The sequence below is a fragment of the Callorhinchus milii genome, unplaced genomic scaffold (assembly GCF_018977255.1).
Source record: "Callorhinchus milii isolate IMCB2004 unplaced genomic scaffold, IMCB_Cmil_1.0 Scaffold11, whole genome shotgun sequence".
Taxonomy (NCBI): domain Eukaryota; kingdom Metazoa; phylum Chordata; class Chondrichthyes; order Chimaeriformes; family Callorhinchidae; genus Callorhinchus; species Callorhinchus milii.
The window spans coordinates 5976110-5997125 of NW_024704752.1; the positions used below are offsets into that span (position 1 = coordinate 5976110).

Genomic DNA, 21016 nt, shown 5'->3' on the forward strand with positions numbered 1-21016 from the left:
TAAGATGATAAAAGGACCTGACGTGGCAGACAGAGAAAAACTTGCTCCTCCGTTTGGAGAATCGAGAACAAAAAAACTTCATGTTAAACTCAAACTTAAACCAGTCAGAGTGAAACACAAAACATGCTTTCACACAGAGAGGTTGGAATTCACTCTCCCAAAAGGATGTCAGCACCGGGTCAATTGAAATATATATGAGGGAGGTGGCTGAATATTTGGTGAAAAAAATATGCTGAAAGGGCAGAGAAATGGAATTAAGTTCATAATATTATTAATAATAGTCTTTGTAGTTGATATAGTGCCGTATCACGTTGTCAACATTCTGGAACACTCTACCTCAATCCCTCTGCCTTGCCCCCCCTCTCCCTTTTTCAAGTTCCGGCTGAAAACCTTCCTTTTAGACTGGGCTTATGGTCACCTCTCCCACCATGTCCCCCTAGTTTGGAGTCAGGTTCCTCCACTGTTAAGCGCTCTGAGATGCTGCCCTGCGTGGAGGTTACTATATGAATGCAAATTGTTGTTGCCAAGATGTCTGATAGGGCTTCATAAGAAGTGCTGTGACCATGTGTACTTTGTAGGTAGATTAGCCATGATGTAATATACTGGTGGAGTAGACTTGATTGGTTGTGGGGGAGTCGTGAGTTTCTGCACACAACCAGCACGTTGCTTTAATTTAACAAATTTTGTTGCTGACCTCAATTTTAAGGATTATTAAAAAAGGAGTGATTATTTTTGTGCATGTGTGTCTAAAATTGTTTTTTGATTATCCAGCTGGATACCATAATACAGTTCCCCTCAGAGCAGCCTCATCAAAGTCATAATATCCAATTTTTTTTGGAAAGTAAAGATTGCTTCGTCCTTCAAACCTTGACTCAAAAATCCATCATGTTCCTAAGGAGTTCCTCTGGTATCTTGGCCCGTGAGTTGAACTGATTTGTGAGTAACGCAGTTTTATGTTGCGAGAGAGAGAGAGATGAAGCTGAGCAAAATCTATCTTTTAAAAATAAGACTACAGCCCTCTGTATATTGTGATGAATTTAGCAATGTGAAGAGATGCATTGTCTCTCCTTAGGGTGCAAAACATGTTGTATAGATACTTAATAATTCCAATTTGACTATGTATGACCCACAAAACATATGTTTCACCCACAAAATATACAATCAATTCACTTTACATTCTGTGAAGTGCTTTGAGACATCTCGAAGATGTGGTAAGGTACTATATTAAATGCAAGGCTTATTATTAGTCCCTTTTTGAACAAACAACAACAATAACAAAATACAACAACAAAATTACATTTGTGTAGCACCTTTCACAATGGGAGGACGTCCCAAGGCCCTGGAAAACAGTTTGACGTGCTGCTATTGTGATTATTTATAAATGTTGGTGTGGTTTAAAAGTCTTTAAGTTCCTCCATTGTTGCATCACTATTAATGAGAATGAATTCCAATAATAATAATAATCCTTGCATTTGATATAGCGCTTTCACGTCTTCTAGATGTCCCAAAGCGCTCCACAGTATATACTGTAAAGTCAATTGACTGCATATTTGTGGGCGAACGCGGCAGCCAATTGCGCATAGCAATGTCCCACAAACAGTCATAAATTGAAAATGACCAATTTATTATTGTTTTATTTTTTGGAGGAATTATTATTAGGCGTGTGGAGTAAGGAAACTTGCCCAAGGTTTCGCCCTGCCTGGAATTGAACCCAGGTGTCTCACTTGCAAAGTGAGTGCTCTAACCACTGAGCTACAGGACTCCACGTCCAATAGGTCCTTAAATCACAGGATGTCCAGATTTGATGGCATTCATGTAGTGTGTCTCTGGTGAAGTGGGAGCTGGGTAACCCTACTTCACATTCGCTAACAATAAAAGCCCCTGAACACCCCCCTGAAAATTGCAACTTGACTTCTGTGCTCTCAGCCCCTCGCTTTTATTTCCATAATTAGTGTTTTACTATTGGTGCAATAATGCATCGCAGATGTCTTTACTGTGCGAAACTCGGTCTTGGACTAATTAGGGTTATTATCCGAATCATTGCCATTGTGAGGAAAGCAGCCAGTTAGTTATTGTTGGGAGCAGCAATGTTCACAATTGTTCCCGAAATATGGACTTTTGATAAAAATAAGGTTGATGTCTTCCAAACCCTGTAACCGAGTCTCTCGGCAGCTGTGCTCGCTGTGAGGGACTCGTGTGAAGAAACTGGGGTAGGTCAGGGAGCAAGGCCGTGGAGATGGATTCCTGTAGCGTAGTGGTTAGCACATTCGTCTCGCAAGAGAGAACCCAGGTTCAACTCCTTAGGCAAGTTTCCTTACTCCCACATGCCTCTGTTTATCGAGCAGTATGTGGGAACCCAGATGTTAGAGGATTGGTGGATTTGCTTTTCTGGGTGTAATAATCCCTTAAAAAATATTTTAAAGAATAATAATTTGATCACTTAATCCACAACTGTTTGTGGGATACCGCTGTGCGCAATTGGCTACCGTGTTTGGCCGACAAAATATACAGTCAATTCACTTTACAGTATATACTGTGAAGTGTTCCAATGATGTGATAAGGCGTTATATCAAATGCAAGGAGTAGGAATATTATTATGCTGGAGGCACTAACTGGGTTACGCCGAACTCACTAACTGGGTTAGACCGGAGGCACTGGGACTTCAGGGAATGCTGTACAATTAAGTTTTGTAAAATTATAGAATCTTACAGCATAGAAGGAGGTCATTTGGACCATTGTGCCTATGTCGGGTCTTTGAATAAGCTACCAACTAGTCCCACTCCTCCGCTTTTACCCCATAGCCTTGCCAATGTTTTAACTTTATAATTACCAATCTAATTCGTCCCTTATGAAAGTTATTATCGTATTTGCTTCAGCCACACTTTCAGGCAGTGCATTCTAGACTAACAACTCTCTGGGTGAAAAACGATTGCCCTCATCTCAAGCTCTGGTTCTTTTGCCAATAATTTTAAATCTGTGTCCTCTGGTTACCGACCCACTCTCCAGAGGAAACAGTTTCTCCCTACCTACTCTATCAAAACCCCTCATCATTTTGAACAACAAATTTGATGCTGTATGATAACTAAATAAATAACAGACTGAATAATGCAGAGGTGCTGGAGTTTTAGAGGGGAGGAATCAGTTGGAATGAAAAATTAAAATAAAACAAGGGGAGAAAGGAGTTCTTTTTACGATTGTATTGAGTGAAATGGGAAAAAATCTCTGTAAGTGGAAAGAGGAATGCTACCCAGGACACATCCGGCATTACTGTCTGATTATAGAGGTCAAAGCTACTCTAAGAACATAAGAATTTGCTGGTGAAAGAAGACCAAAGTCCATCCAGTTTGATTACCTCCATCCTGGCAGTCGCATGACCCAAACTATATATTGTATCCCGAGATGTTATTTCCGAACAGAAATCTATCCAATTTGTTCTTGAAAGAATCAATACTTTCTGCATCCACTGTTTCTTTGGGGAGCCTGTTCCATAAGTTTACTACTTGCTCACTGACGGAAAGGTCAAAGCTCACTGAGAGGTCAAAGAGCAAAGATTTAAATGATGGGAAAAAGGAAGGAATGGTGGGGATGGACATCCATATAGACTATTGGAGCACAAGACTCTCACAGAGATGAGAGGGTCCCTGCAGGTTCCTTGGTCGCACTCTCGCCTCTGTGTCAGAAAGTTGTGGGTTGAAGTTCCATATCAGGAATAGTCTGACACTCCAGTGCAGTGCTATATTGTTTGAGCTGCTGTCTTTCAGATGAAATATTAAGCCAAGGCCATGTCTGCCTGGTCAGTTGAATGTTAAAGATTCCATGACATTATTGAAAAGAGAAGTTTCTCTCTGGCTCTATCCTGGCCAACAATACAATAAAATTGATCATTTGCTTCATGTCTGATTTAAGAGACATTGATGCATGCAAATTGGCTGCCACATTCAAGAGCAAAGTCGCTGCACTTTACAGTAAATTCTGCAAAGAACTTTGAGATATTCTCCCGACATGAAAAGACCGTATAAAATGTAAGGGTTATTATTACACAGTGAGGAAAGGCTCTCTACATTCTCTAGCTGTAAACCAGGGGCATCACATTATAGACCAGGCAGTATTTGGGGCGCTACCCCATATGAGGAGCGCTATATAATTGCAAGTTGTTGTTGTAATTCCACGGGGTTAGGGATGTTATGGACAATCAGGAGATGTATTAAATAGGTTTGTCATATTGGTTGTCAGGAATGAAGCCTGCGGTTAAATTCCAGCTCAGTCATCTGTCTCGCACGCAGCATCAGCAGATGCAGAAACGCACACTACACAGAAAACACAAACCAGGCAACCTGGGCGGACAGCATGTACAGGCAGTCCTTGAGGCAATGTGAGAGGAAGCAGGTGAGGTTCTAGTTAGTGTAATCAAGCGATATATGTAAGTGGCTGAGAGGAAGCCAAGGTTAACCCGAAGTACATCAGTTCTGCCTGAACATCGGGGAGGCTGGAATTAACAATAATAACAAAGATCCTTACACTTAATCTGGCCCTTTCATGTCGGGAGTGCTTCACAGGATTTGTTGTAAAGTGCAGTGATGGTGTTTATTTTGTAGGCGAATCAGAAATTCCTGGCTATAGTCATGATGCATGGAACTAGAAATAACTTGGTACCACAAAGTGGTGGGAGGCAGGAAGCGAGAGTTGGGGATAAAAGAGACATTAATAATAATAATAATCCTTGCAATTGACACAGCGACTTATCACGTCATCGAGGTGCCTCAAAGTGCTTCATCAGATTTTCTGGAGAAGTAGTGAGTGTAGGTCAACACAGAATACCTAATGGAACAGCTTTCTAAAAAGGGAAGGAATAGCTAGCACCAGCACATAGATGATGCCCTGAATATTGGTTGCCTCGACTCTGCCTCGTCCCTTATTTATATATCTTTAAATCCCACCTGAAGACTTACTTCTTCAACCTCACCTATGATTACCTCCCCCGCCCCTTTCTCCCTTGTTCGGGGTCTAACCCCATCACCGTACAGCGCTCTGTAACGCTATCGCAAAGGGCTCTGTGTAATTGTAAGGTGTTGTTGTTGAATACCCTCCTGTGTAATCTCTAACGTTTGATGTCTATATGGATTTTTTTTTGGTCAGCCGGGTGTCTGATACATGTGGAAAACCATCACCGTGCTTAAGAGTATCCAAACCAAACTGAGAATTCTAAGCAAACCACCTACACATGGAAATCCCAGACATAGATTGTTGGAATGGAATGTGCACTCTCTCCCTGGAAAAATGCATTCAGCTCACCTAATTCCGGAAAATATTAGGCGCAGATTGGAAAGAGCCAAGGATCGGGGACCTCAGAGTGTGCATTGGGATACTCCTGGAGTCTAACCAGCTAATATCGCGTAGTTTGCCATTGAGAGCACTGTCTGAGTATCTCCTTACGTACCAAATTGGACATTTGGCATATAATAATCCTTGCATTTGATATAGCTCCTTATCATGTCATTGACACGTCTCAAAGCTCTTCACAGAATATAATGGAAAATGTATTGGCTGTGTATTGCGTGGGCGAAATACGGCAGCCAATTGCACACAGCAGTGTCCCAACAATAAGGAGACACTCAAGTGAGGGGCACCTCCTGGGCTGTGTGAGTCACGTGTTCCATCCTGTCCGCAGCTCACCCTGACTGGAGCTTCCCTGAGCATGTTGTACTGGGCCATATAATGTGAGTGTGTGGTGGTTGTCTCGGATCTGGCCAGGGATCTGTGTTGGAGCTGCTAATTCCCCATGCACTAGCCATCTCTCACTTTCTCTTTCTCTCTCTCTCTCTGAGATCCCGGCAACACTTCATACACCAGTCAGAAGTGAGCAGTCAATGAGAAACAAACTGGCTTTTGTGTCGTCAGATTCCTGTCTCAATGTGGAGCACCGTGTGGAATCCGAGCACGTGTCTGTACAACCAGGGAAGAGCTGTGAAACACTGCCACCCAGTGTCAGAGCAGCAGCTCAGCACACACTGGCAGAGTGGGATCTTTAGTATTCACCTGATGGTACCTCGGTGTAATGTCTCATCCGAAGACCGGCACCTCTGACAATGCAACACGTGCCCAGCACTACTCTGGAGTGTCAGCTTAGATGATGTGATTTTTGATTAGATTCATATCAGTGACATTTATAGCTGTCATCTGATCACTGCTCGAATTCTAACAGCGTTTGTGTGAAACAAATACCAGTGAGAATATAATCATAAAATAAGAATGCCTTTGATGTAGTGCTCCATCACTTTGTTGAGATGTCTCAAAGCTCTTCACAGGATACACTGTAAAGTGGTGACTTTTTGGGGCGAACGGGGCAACCAATACGCGCACCAATATATTGGAAGTCAAGTGAATAGACTCTTAAGCTGACTGGGAATGATCGGCTGGGGAGCGATCATGAGGGACGGGCTAGAAATGTTGCCTTAATATCTACTTTGGGTCGTCCATGGTCTCTCTCACTCTGTTTTATTTTCTATTTTCTCTCTTTTCTGAATAAAGGGCTGCTCTGACAGCTATCTGTTTCAGATGCTCGAGGAGGAAAAAAATCACTGAAGACCAAGAGCAGCCTCAGGTAAGCATGTCTGGAACTAGTGGAAACCTTACGGTGACAACTAAAACTAGTACCATGTTTACACTCTCTACTATCTTCCGCAGCTAACACGCAGATTGCCTGGCAGCTGAAATCATGCAAGGCCAAACTCCAGTACACACACTAAGGTTGCTGATGGATGGGATTGCTGAAAGTGACACTGCACTATCTGGTGTGGGAATCTCTTGATATTCTAGTGTTTTGCACGTGTCAATATATTTTGCAAAGATCAGTCAGTGATTTACCTGAGTTGGTCTTTGTCCAGTGTATACTGTGTGATTATACTGGTATTACATGAGTCATATTCTTCTATGGAGTCTAGTGCCACCTGCAGGTAGTGTGCAATCTGACACGGGTCAGAAGTTTCACTGGCTGCAGTGTGGTAATAATAATCTTTACATTTGATACAGCGCCTTATCACATCTTCGAGACGTCTCAAAGCACGTCACAGAGTGTACTGTAAAGTGAATTGACTGTATTCTTTGCAGGTGAAACACAGCAGCCAATTGCGCACAGCAGTGTCCCACAAACCATTGTGGATTGTGTGACCAAATTATTATTTATATTTTTGAGATTATTACCCCCAGAAAGCGACCTGCCAATCGACTAATAACTGGGTTCCTACTTACTACTAGGTAAACAAAGGCGTGTGGAGTAAGGAAACTTGCGTAACGTTTCTTCCAGCCCGGGAATCAAACCCAGGTCCTCTCGCTTGTGAGGCGAGTGCTCTAACCACTATGCTACAGGACTCCACTTCACATGTAAAATATACAGCACACACTGTATAGATCCTTTCATCCAGTACTGTTTGAAGCACTTGCATGGCAAAGCAAGTGCATCAAGATGTCAGCTGTGAGACCCATCTATAGATTACCAGTTAAAAAAAACAATTGATACCTGAATATCTAATTTTAAAAATGACTTAGAAAACAATCTTATTTGTTGGAGCAACGCTGATTTGAAGCTTCCCCATACTCGAACTCCATGGTCCAAACCTCCAGAAAGAGACTTACTTGGATGGGGTAACAGCATTGACCTGCATGAGTCACTGCACAAAGTAATTGTGCACTATGCCAATCTGTCCACTCCCTCCGCTCGGCGGGCACTGGCCTGTTTCATGCCCCCGACCTGCCCAGCCCATCATTGGCAATCAGGCCCAGCTTCTCTGCCCACACCATGTGGGGTGAATTGCCATTCACTTCATGGCTGTTTGTGGGATATTCCTATGTGAAATTAGCTGGAATTCCATCCTTCCCCCTGACCGGCTCCCTTGCCTTCTTCAAAAATATAAATAATAATTTGGTCTCACGATTTTCCTCTTTAATTGTGCTTTCGGCCACCTTCCCACCCCCGTACCCTCCACCATTTTTAATTCCAACCTCCAGTTCAGGTGCAAACCCTTAATTGTCCAGCGTCTTGGGATACCCTTCCGATGTGAAAGATGCTGTGTAAATGTAAATGTAATTTTGTTGTTGTGGAATTGCAGTCACTGCTGGCGACGTGTGATGCGCACAAAATAACAAATGTTAAAAGTTGATCTATTCTGGAGCATGTCTCCATGCTGCTAGGGTAGAAGCTGAGTGTATATGGGATTTGTGAAGTGGGATCTGAATTTCACAGGTGATCCAAGATGCTGGATTCACTTTCCTGTCAACCGATTCACATTGTTGCATTGTCAACTTTTCAAAGCAACTTCGATTTATCTGTAAAGTATATTTTATGGGTGAATACGACACCCAATTTGTCACAGCAATGTCCCACAAACAGCCATGAAATGAATGACCAATCCTACCTGGGGGATTGTTGGCCAAGAACACCTGTAGAAACTCCTGTCTCTTTTCGAATAGCACCATAGGAATTTTAACGTCCACCTGAACAGGCAGATGACACCTTGGTCGTACGCCCCAGCACTGGACTGCAGTGTCAGCCTATTAAAATCCAAACACGGAGCTTGAACCCATAACTGTTTGACTTGAATGGTTACTGATTGAACCAGGCTGATACATTCTCTCTGTAACACTTTTGCTGACGCGTGTCCATGTGTAAGACATGTTTAAACTCCAGCGGTTACTGCCTAATGCACACTCAGGTGGGATTGACCCTGACTCTTACAAACCTGTACCTAACTTGTTAATATTGTCTCAATTGGCTTCCTCGTTTTCACCCACAAAATACATAATCAATCCACTTTACAATATATTCTGTGAAACGAATGGTCAGTTTATGTGCCTCACAGTCAGTGTAAACCTAATGCTCTCCAGGAGCTGAATGGGAAGAATCCTTGCTCCCAGCGATTGGTCTGTCAGGCGAGCTGGTGTGTCATCAGCGGTGCCCTGGAGTACTTATTAATAATGAAATATTTATCAATAATGAAGTATTTAATCATGAGATGGGTCCGAGGAACGGAAGAGAACTGTGCCTGGTGATTATTACACTCATAATTCTATTTTCTGGCTCACTTTTATTAAATACATCATAGAATCGTTAGAATTATACAGCACTGAAAGGAGGCCATTCAGCCCATTGTGTCTGTGCTGGCTCTTTGAAAAGAGCTATCCAAATCAATCCCACTCCCCCATTCTCTCCCCATAGCCCTGCAAACTTATCCTCCCTAATTTAATAACTAATTTTTAAGTTATTTAATATTTTGGTTATTTAGCACACATTGACATTATGTCAAAACCTTTGGGGTATGGGGGTGGGGGAAGGAAGGGAGGGGAATAATCCAAACCTTTTACCTTTTGTGGGCATTTTAGCTACTGAAGCTGGTTTAGTAAACGTGGGTACAAGATGCTGTCGTTATTGATAATAATCCTTGCATTTGATACAATGCCTCATCATGCCATTGAGGCATCTCAAAGCGCTTTGCAGAATGTATCATAAAGTGGATTGACTCTATTTTGTGGTAGAAATGTGGCAGACAATTGTGCACAGCTGTGTTACACAAACAGTCGTGGATTGAATGATCAAATTATTTTCAATTTATTTTTGGGGGATGGGATAATTACCCCCAGAAAGTGATCTGCCAATCGAGTAACAACCAGGTTCCTACTTACTGCTAGGTAAACAGAGGTGTGTGGAGTAAGGAAATTTGCCTAAGGTTTGGCCTTCACTGCTGCAGGACTCCACAATCTGATCTTGTGATCTTCACACTATATAATGGAGTTGGTGCTGAGCTTTAATGGCATCTGACAGAGTGGGAGGAGAGATCCAACCCTGAGTCTCAGTCTCCAAGCAGCTCACAACCTGTCAAATGAAGAAGATCTTCTGAAATACAACTTTACCACCTCCATAAAGCTGCCTGATGATTTAATCAAAGAGTGAGACTGATGAATTGCCCATCAGCCCCTTTCCCTTTTCTTCCCTCCAACCTCCTCCAGAGAGTGAGGGCAGCCTTTCTATCCAAGCTGCTCCCATCAGCCTCTGAGCTGGGCACAGTATGCTGCCTCTGTTATTAGATTCATTCTGGGTTTAATAATTCTGTCATAAAACTAGTAGTTATCCTTAAAAAAAAGCTCTTCCTTTAAATGCACATTACAGCATAATACGGTGAATAAAATTCACAATTTTTTAAAAAACACACAGCACTGATCACCCGCTGATAGTTCCTTTCCCATGTACATCCCTGCAAACCAACCCTGGGCTTCACGTTGTCAGGACAGCCCTCTGGTTTATGGGGCAGCAGATGCAGCTCCCTCACAAACAAACAAATTACTTGTGTGAAGTGTTGGGGACCCATTTGCATAATGGAGCCACAAGATTTTCGCAGTCTTTTATAATAATTAAACCGATCTAATCGCGGCCGGGGTAAACAGACTTACAATCAGAGCTGCCGCAAGGCAAATAACTTTCGAGGCTTTATGGAAAGTCTGGAGTATAATGCTGATGATATGTTTGTTAATTATGCCCAGATTTTCATTCTTCGTCAATGTAATGTTTGTATTGCCTCAAGCTTATCAGCCAACGACCAGACATATGAAATTAGGCACGGCTCTTTCTTTTTGACATTTCCACTTGATGGAAAGAAAGATGCTTCAAAAAATGATGGCACCTTTTTTTTTAAATCAAGGTTGACACAAATGTGAACCGCTGCACTTCACAATCCGACAAACCTTCAGATAATGAACACACCCAAAATCCTGTTGACGTGCCGGATGTCTGTCAGCATTGTTAATGGCACAAAATTGGAGTGATTCAGGACTTTGTGAATGGACATCCTCTTCTCTCGCTCTCTCCCCAACCCCCCCAACCCCCACATCCAAATCTTCCTTCCTGGAGGTGGGGACTTGTTGATGAGGTACAGACATCCTCCAACACTGACCCAATGTCTGTGATTCAAGTGTGGCAATGAGTGTCAATAACTCAGCTGTGGTAGGCATCAAGTTGTCGGGTTCATCTTTGTGAGCTGTATCTGGGATGGGGGATAGAATGGGGGTGGTGGGAAGCTGAGAGGAACCATCACTGCTTGAAAAGTTCTGAAATGCATCTATAACTACTTGGCACATCTCGTTTAAAAGCAACGCATAAAAATTAGTTTACGGCTGACATTCCACCCCAAGCATTAGATGCTGCTCCTAAATCACTTAAGTTGTGCTCTCACAGTTTAAGGCATCACAAGATGCCTTGATTGAATTAGCGACTTGTAACAGACTCCCAGTTGTCTATTATTCTTTATTTATAAAATCATGTTGCACAGTAGGGGATGAGTATTTTCGTAAATCCCGCCTGACCAGGGTTAATTATCTTATGCATGACTTTTGTGAACCCTAAGGGCTAACTGCATTTTTATTGCTGTTAAAATCTTTTCCCGTCTGAATGAAGGATGGCAGATGCTCGGAGCAAATCCGCACAGTCTCGGGGACGAGGGAGAGGAGTGTGGGAGATTGGGACAGATAAAGAGCTGGAGGGACACGTCATTCGTTCCAAAGCTTTTAGCATCGTGTAGATTGTGCCAAATTGTATTAAAGCAAATAAGAGAGCAAACATTGGGAATCCTGATCATAGACAATGTCATGGTGGGTGGGGGGGGAAAAGGAAGGATTCAGAAGGCACACAAATCAGGAGTGGGTGGGAGTCAGTGGCCATACAGTTCAAGAGGTGGGTGGGGGAGCGGGGTGGAAACTTATCTGTTTGAAGATCCTGTTGTTGAGACACCGCTCTTTATTTTCCCCCCCCACCCCACACCACCGCGGTGACATGTCTATGCTCAGGATCCCATTGTTTAGCCATCCTCTGAGGGGGTTAGAGGTATGTAGGTCTCCGTGGAGCTGAGCTGGTGACACCTCCGGCAATAGAATGTTGGAATTCAGACAGCATTCTGTGACCATCTCTACTCCAGTTCCTGAGTCGGGTGGAGGCCGCAGTACTCCAGGACACTGTGGTTGACAAACCAGTCTGGCTCATCGGCAGGACGTGGAGGGTATACTGGTCACTGGACAAGGGAATCTCCCAAGCCTTGACTTTTGACAACTTGCGCCTAATACTATAATATAATAATAATAATCCTTGCATTTGATATAGCGCTTTTCACGTCGGGAGGACATCGCAAAGCGCTTCACAGAATATACTGTAAAGTGAATTGACTGTATATTTGTGGGTGAACGCGGCAGCCAATTGCGCACAGCAATGTCCCACAAACAGTCGTAGATTGAAAATGACCAATTTATTATTGTTTTGGGTTTTTTGGAGGGATTATTATTAGGCTCTGTGTGGAGTAAGGAAACTTGCCCAAGGTTTGCCCTGCCTGGAATTGAACTCAGGTCTCTCGCTTGCAAAGCGAGCGCTCTAACCACTGAGCTACTCTCTGGAATTAAGCAAGCAGCATGCATCGCTCCAGGGAGAGAGTGCACATTCCACTCCAGACATGGGAAATTTCTCCTGTGTAGATGTCATATTTTCGGAACCCTGTCTGGTTTGGTTACTCTCAAGCGCAGTGATGGGTTTTCACGTGGCAAATCACAACTTGACCAAAGAAAACCTTTTCTATTCTCTACAGGTACCGTGGAGCAGTTCAGAGCTTCCACACTCGGGTATTGGATCATTTGTGGGCTTCCCTTCAAAGATGGATGTGAGCCACAAGGTTCATGTCCCTTACCCTACCTGTCCCACCTCCCAGCTTATACGGCACTTTATAAATGTAAATTGTATTGCATCACTCGAGTGTCGTACTGTATTGTCAGAGGAGACATTAAACCAAGGCCCCGACAGTCAGTTCAGGTGGTGGTTAAAGATCCTCTGACACTGGAGAAATACAAGGGAGTTTCTCTCTCCCAATGTCCTGGCCAACAATCCCCCAGATAAAATATTGTCCGTTCACATCATGGTTGATTTGGAAACTTGTTTTTTGTGCAAAATAGCTGCTGCTTTACTGCAAAGGTTTTTTTTTTGCAAAGTTTTGACTTGAAAAGATGCTTTGATTATAAATGAGAGTTATTTACTTGAAGCCACTGATATTATTGGGTTATATTTGACATCATCACAAGAGCTGTCTCGGCCTCTCCAGGAAGCTGTGCGCAGTGTAACAGCACCGTTGTCTGCGAGTGTTTCTCTCGCTTCGCTTGCTTGGTGCGCAGTGTCTCAAACCTTACAGACGTGTGTTTGTTTCCCTGACAATTACCCCCCAGGTCTCCCAGCAGGAAGTCATCAGGACAGCATCAGGGCTCCTGCAAAGTCACCTCGCAATCAAAGCGGTGTGCACTTACTTCTCATTAGGGAGCATCTCAGACACAGGCCATAACAAGGGAACTATCAGCCATGGTTATTCCGGACAGAACGCTTCTTGTATCCATTGGACCAAATGAGTACCGATGGCTTGTTCTGTTTGTAATTTCCTGGCATTAAATATGATGTTTTAAAGTGATCAAACAAACTTCAAGAATCCGGTAACAGGCAGTAAGTGTAAAATACTTGTCCGGTTAACAGCCCATGGGCGAGGTGTGTCCAAATGCAAACAGATTCCCTTAGCTATGGAAATAACCACAAAAAAATCACAGAATAGAGGGACACCTGTATGTGTTTGAATATGGTTAGCCCAAACCGCATGTTAAACTCTCATTGCCCCAGTTCCTTTTGGAAAGGGGTGGAATAGGTGCAACCTTTGCAACTATTGCTATTAATAAATAGATCCATAAGCAGAATGCACACAGACGATCCCATCTGTGGCCTACCCTGGTGGCACACCCTAACCTCTGCCCCCCGGTTGCTAGCAGGTCCTGGCTTTCTTACTTCTGGGTGTTCTAGCATTGTACTCAGGTGATTACCTGCTCGAGATCACAAGAGAGGGAATGATTTGAATTTTTTAAAAAAGGCCCTTTTGCCCTACTCTTATCCGATTTCCCCGCCTCTCTCATGAATAATCATGATTGAATTTGATAATGCGTCTTTCACACCTGGAGGGTGTCTCAATGTGCTTCACAGAATTCACTAAAGTGTATTTTCTAGTTGAACATGGCAGTCAATTTGCACATAGCAAAGTTCCACAAAGAACCATGAAGTGAGTGACCACCACCACCAACAACAACAACAAGATTTCATTTATAGAGCGCCTTTCACGTCGGGAGGACGTCCCAAGTGCTGGATATTATTTGGGAGATTGTTGGCCAGGGCCCTGTAAAAGAGAAACTCTCTTCCTTTTTGAACAATGCCGTTGGATCTTTAACATCCACCTGAACAGGCAAACGTGTCTTAACAACCAACCATTTTTCACAGGAAATCCAGATCTCAGAAGAGGTCTGAGGAGCATCAGTGTTGCTCTGGCTGTCTAGATGGCTTGGAGAAGGCTAATTGAAAAGGTTTCTCGTCTGTCGCTGCTGTTTCCTCAAACAGGAACTCCTGGTCACATCAAGGCTGTGAAAAATTTCCAAAAACAAGCACAAGAGAGGACGAGAGTAACAGCCCTCACATCTCCACATTAACTCACCCGGGGAGAAGTTTATATTCAGCAGATGGGAAAGTGCTCTTCCCGTGGAATCTTCCCCCATTGTCACCTGACCACCACTGTTGCAGACAGACTGTTGCGACTCTGTTAAGCATCAGGGAAGCCCTGGGCCTCGTAAGCTTCACCACAGCGTGTTTCACAGGCTGCTGGAGATGAAACACAGGTCAGCAGCAGACGCTTTTTATGTGAGACCACATCGGCTACAGTAGACAAATAAAGGACGGGCATTAGCAAGTTTAGATTATCAGTTCTCGTGCCCTGCTGTGTGCTCGCTGCACGCTTCTACATAAAGTAATAATATTGGGTTCAGTAGTTAAGGTTCACAGAATTGTTAGTATTTCAACATGTGCTCAGAACTAAACGTGCTGGTGTACTGGACTGACACACTCGACTCAAGTCCTGGGGAGGGTAGGTTGCCCTGTGACCACAGACTCTGAGCTGGGATGAACATCCATCGTCAGTGATAGCCTCAGGCAGGAGGAGCCCATCTAACCTTTCCTGCAACCCCTAAAACATTCCTTTTGGACCCATTTATCTTGTATCTATTAACAGGCCAGGACTTGAGCTCACACTCCAATTCAGTATAGGAAGAGTACTGCTGCACTATCCCTCAGATAAGACTTTAAACTGAGCTCCAAGCTGCTTTTTCTTTAGGTGGACTTTATTAGAAAAGAGGTGGGGGGAGCTTTNCCCCCAGTGAAATGGCCAACAATCACCCTGATTAATTGGTTCATCCACTGGTGGCTGTTTGTGGGACCTTGCTGGTGCAAATTACTGCCATGTTTGCCTTCCAAGCACGCGCTGCACTTGACAGTAATTACTGTGAAGCGCTTTGGGATGGTTGAGAATGCTATAAAAACATAAGTTCTCTCTCCACTTGTGTCATTGGGATCAACAAGACATAAATCCTTTTATCCCTGTGGGGAAGAGCTTGGTCTCTGTTCACCACCTCCCTGTACAGTGCAGGTTAGAGGTCATTAATTGCCTTTGGATTGTTCTGGTTTGTTATATCTACTGTGTGCAGTCATTACAGTTAGTGGGTGTGAAGGCACTAAATTACACTTTAAATGGTTGTCTCTGCACTAGGCTGTAGGTTTGTTAGTTGTCCCAGAGCTAATTTTTACATCTTTCATAAGAAGAAATAATACAAAGCCTCTCACCCACACATGGGCTCTCTAAGGCCTTTAAAGTCTCTCTCTCTCACTGATTTCAAAACCCATTTTAAAAAACCTCCTCCTTGCCTGTACCTTTGACTGCCACCAACCACCTAACCCTTAGCTCTTCACTCGCACTAGGTTCGGCAAGTCTATCACCCACCCATCCTCACTCCGTCCTCTGGCTCTCCATCACCCAATGGATTGATTTCAAGATTTTCGATGTCCTCGAAATCAGATGCCTCCCTTGCCTTGCCCCATCCTATCCTATTTGGGTGTTGTAGTGGGGGAGATATATGATTGTCTTCCTGTCTCCTTCCGCAATCAACAGCTTGCATTTATATAGCGCTCCTTATGCGGGTAGGATCCCACAGTGCTTTTCCTCTTCATTATCAACTCCCCCTCCAGTTTTGTGCCTGTGAATTTTGACACCAAGCCTGTGATCTTCTGAATTCAAATCATTAAAGTATACGGTGAACAGTTGTGATGCCAGCACAAATCCCTGTCAAACACCACTGCCTACTTCTTGCCAGTCTAAGAAGCTCTCTTTTACTCCTACTCTTTGTTTCCTATTTTTCAGCCATCTCTCAATCCACTCTGTCACCTCTCCCATTACTCCATGCCCTGATTTTAGCCACAAATTTCTTTATGTGTCACCTTATCAAAGGCCTTATAGAAGTCCACATATACCACATCCACTGCATCTAATAACTAAATGAGACTTTTCAGCAGTTTGTCTCCTGGAGAATGAGGCTTGCACACCTCTTCCGGCTGTGTGTTACAATCTCTTCGAAGCTTGTTTGGACACACACTTGTGAGCAGCGCCTCATATTTACCCTGTAAACTCAAGTAAGCCTGACTCTTTCTTACCCACCCCTCCATCTGACAGATGCAAAGCAATTTTCAGAGCAAACTACATTATTAAGACAAAACACAGACGTCTCAGCTTCTAAAATATAATGCATCCGATATCCTTTAACTGGCTGGTGCAACCAAATCCATGTTATAAATGCAGACTACTGTCTTGGCAAGTGCACTTTTGTAAAGCCATTTCACTCTGAAATCATTTCTAACACTGCGTTGAGACGCGCGAAAATGTGCAGGGGTTTTGGTTGGTGTTGGCTAGCAGCACAGTAAGTCTGAGCTACTGCCACATGAGAGGGCTTTCACACCTTGTACAGGAGGCAGCTCACACAGTTGCCTTGCTTGTGAGAACATTAATTAAACTGCACAGAATCCAACTTTGTGATGGATGGATTGAGCCCTCACTGACCAGCTCACACTGAACAACATCAGCTTCACAACCATTAGTTGTCCAATTTATTTTGATTTTGCAACAGCTGATGACTGAAATCTACAAATATCATGATTATATCCTGAGTGTGTGGGTGTGTGTATATGCACGATTACGTGTGTGAGAGAGATGGTGTAGAAGTTTGTTAAACAAAGCATATCTTTCTAGCTATTTTGTTCGATAGCCTGCCTGTTTGCAAGTGACTGCCTGTCTGTGCCCATATTTTGTGTTTAGGTGTGCCTGTATTTTGTTTTACTCTGTGTCATTCTACTCTGTGTTTCTTCCTGTACTCCTGGTGCATGCTTGCATGCACGCGCGTGTGTGTGTGTGTGTGTGGTGTGCGCGCAAGCGCGGTTTCCTGTTAACATCTTGTCTCTGTGTACTTACTATGCCTTGCCTGTACCAGCAGGTTTACGTATAACAAGGCTTCAGGTTCACTGGCTGAGAAAAATCCGGTAAACAGCGTGGTTCAGTGGTGTTGCTCTCCATACAGAGCCTTTAACGCTTGCTAAAGAGAGTGGTAAATTAGAGAGACCAGACGTGTTTTCTAACTCACATGGTGAATTGCCTCTCTGGAAAGGAATACTTTAACATGAGTTTTGCTGTCGGGCTGCAGGGAAATTGCCTTCATTAAGGCAGCAGAGGGCAGAATTGATCGGGATATTTGGAAGGGAGATGGACACTTGGGAAATAAGGCTGTTAACAGAAACAAAGAGAAGTCTGGGAAATAGGATTAAAAGATAGCTCCTTATCACAACGTTGAGATGTCTCAAAGCGATGCACAGAATATATTGTAAAGTGAATTGACCATATTTGTGGGCAAAACTCGGCAGCCAATTGCACACAGCCGTGCCCCACGAACCATCACGGTATAAGTGGGCATTACGTGAATAACCAATTAATCTGGTGGATTGTTTCCTAGGACCCTGGGAGAAAGTTATCCAGTTCCACCACGCGATGCTTAATATCCACCCCTGGAAAACAATTTGCAACGTTCTTTGCTTGCGGTTGTACTACGATTCCTTCAGCTGTCTCAGGCAGAAAGACAAATATCAGTGGGAAAAAGAGAGAGAAAATTGGAGGAAACATGCAGTCTATTGTTGTTGCAATAGCTCTTTCTTTAACACCCAGAGCCTTGGAGATGAGTCACATGAAAGCGTATGAGAAAGTGTAGAGCAAAACACGTGTTGTTAAAATGAGTGTATTGCATTTGTGTGCTTTGTTTAAGAGTTGTGTTTAATTTGGGGACGTGAGTAATGTTGATTACATTTGAAGCATCTAAGAGTGTCAAAGACAGGACCTCTGAAATCCTCAATGCCCTCCTCGGAAATGTTTATCTGGGTTTGTCCCCCAAGTCCACAGAAACCAACAAGCACTGTGCCAATCTCACCCTTCTCACATCTTTAATATCTTTGGAGTTGATGCATTTCCTGCCCAAATGTTTCCAAAGTTCATCCTAAGTGCGTTCATAATATTAAAAAAAAGTGTTTGGCCTCGCTCTCTCTGGACCTTTGAAGGTTCCATTCTGCAACCTATTTGAATTGGAAAAGAAAACTTCCCTCTGTCTGACTCGAGCCAAGTTTCCAGATGTCAAGGGCAAAGGTCCTAGATCAAAGTATCAGGTTTAGGCTGGTTCAAGCTGCAAGCCGAGCCTCAATGTATGGGCTTCTTCATGGAAGAGCAGCTCGTGAACGGTCTCGCTTTCCCTTCTCCAGCTTTGCCCAGCGAGTGGTCCCATGTCATGCTGCTGGAGTCTGACACTAACCTCCATCTTCCGAGCACTTAACTGCTATTTACTGTTGAAGTATGTCAAACCTCTTAAAAGTTCTGTAAAAACAACTTGCCTTTCTTTCAAAAGAAAAGGGTTGGTCTTGCCCTCCTTCCTGCATCGAGGCTGACCCTCAGCGGGATCCCTTCACTGACTTCACAAGCCATTGCTCTATCTCTGTCAGGGAAAGTATGCGGAGTGCGGCAAGTACAACAGTTGCATACCATTTCACTGAGCTTTACTATACAAACGGAATGCTATACTGTCTTTATTGCATTCTGTTGTTTTTCCACACAGTGGCCAAACCCAGCTCGAGGGGACATTGGATGTGAAAAAAACAATTGCTGCTGTTGTGCACATCTTGTCTGTCTGCACCATTTAAAATTTGTTCTCCAACTTGCCATTGGTACTTTCTCAGAAGTTGCCAAAAAATTGGGATTGTTCAGCAGCAGCTAAAGAAGATTAGTATCTGAACAGCTGGAGTAGCTATCAAAGTGCTCAGCGTAAATGAGTTTATTGCATCGAAATACAGAACCAAATTAGCTAGTGGCGCATCAGACAGCTGTTCGTAGCTGTAGGATCCGATTAAAGTGAATCTCCTGAATGAATTCAGCTCTGCTGGTGCAGAGATTTGCAACCAGATATTCTCAAGACACAAACCAGGCGAACTGTATAGAGGTGTGAGGTCCAACACCCTTTGACTCTGTGTTTGAGGTATCTCTGGTGAGTTGCCCACGGCAACTGAAAACGAATAACTTTCTTCTCTCGCTGACTGCCCTGAATGATGTTGGAGATGCCTGTTGGAAACTCATCAATTTTATCTCCTGATGTCCAGTGGAATCATAAAGATCTCACAAGGACAAGTCCTGAAATTGTTGGTCATCTACATGCAATTCCGATCACCATGACCCTAGAGTCTGTGAGGAGAGGAAAGCAACAAGGATATTCCCAGGTGTTCAAGTGATGACCTATGGGCAATGATTAGACAAGCTAAGACTCTTCAGTCTTTCGAGCATATGGCTCGGAGGGAACCTTACAGAGGTGTATAAACTTTTAAATTGGTTTGAAAAAGTAAACCCAAATCAATACTTTAGGAAAATAATAATAATCCTTGCATCTGATAACCATATCACTTCATTGAGACATCTCCAAGCACTTCACAGGATGTACTGTAAATGGATTGTTTGTATATTTTTGGGATAAAACATGGCAGCCAGTTGCAGAAGGCTGTGTCCAACAGCCATGGAGTGATTGACCATTTATTTTTATTGGGGGGGGGGTTTATTGCCAAGACACTGGGAAAAACTCCTATCTCTTTCCGAATAGTACCATGGGATCTTTAATGCCCACCCGAACAGGTGGACAGGAACTCGGTTTAATAGAATGCACCGAGAGAGTAGAACAAGACATCATATTTTCAGAGTTGCAAAGGGCAATTTCAGGGCAGACACCAGGAAGTGTTTCTTTACCCAGAGGGTAGTTAATAACTGGAACAGGGTTGACAGGAAGGGTGGCTGAGGCCAGGAAACTAAGAGCCATTGCACCCATCTACTTCAATCCCAATCCCCTTTTCCTATAGCATTTTATATAATTTCTCATCAAATCCCCAATAATCTTTTAAATATCTTATAGCGTTTTGATAGCTAATACCATGTAAAACATTCCCATGTACTAATATCAGTCAATCCAGCCCAGTTGGTAGTATCCTCAACATTAAATCACATGGTTGTTGGTTCCAGCAGCATGTTGAGATTTTCGAGACCTTTTCTTGAATTCATCGTCCAAGCTGACTGGACAGTGGTAGAGGGAGTGTTACATTATCGGAGGAGACTTTAAACCAATGTTTAGTTTCATTTGAGGGATTGTTGGCTTGGACACTGGGAGAAACTCCCTTTCATTGTGAGCAGTGCCGCGGGATCTCTAACGTCGATCTGAACAGACAAATTTAATTGTTTAACATCTCATCAGAAAGATGGAATCTCTATCTATACAGCACTTCTCAGCATTGCATTGCATTTTGGACCATTTGCGTTCAAGGTCTTGATGTGGGGCTCAGACCCACAACCTTATGACTTTCAAGAAACGTCTGGAAGTGAGATCTAATTAAACATTGTTCAAATATTTGATACAAGCAGCGATTTTGTAATGAGAAAATGACTAATAATCTAGTGTTTTTATAAAATAATTAGATGTACTGTAGCTATACTGTACTTTTGAAACTTGCCGCACTATTTTCCTTTCTGCT

At 43.3% G+C, this 21016-nt stretch overlaps 1 long non-coding RNA gene across 1 annotated transcript in view; it reads left to right on the forward strand.

Moving 5' to 3' along the window:
- LOC103176906 overlaps window positions 1-21016 on the forward strand; it is a 32750-nt gene that overhangs the window by 3929 nt on the left and 7805 nt on the right. The window contains exon 2 of the long non-coding RNA XR_487651.1: window positions 6529-6601. This is a non-coding gene — a long non-coding RNA (uncharacterized LOC103176906). The remainder of the gene's footprint in view (window positions 1-6528; window positions 6602-21016) is intronic.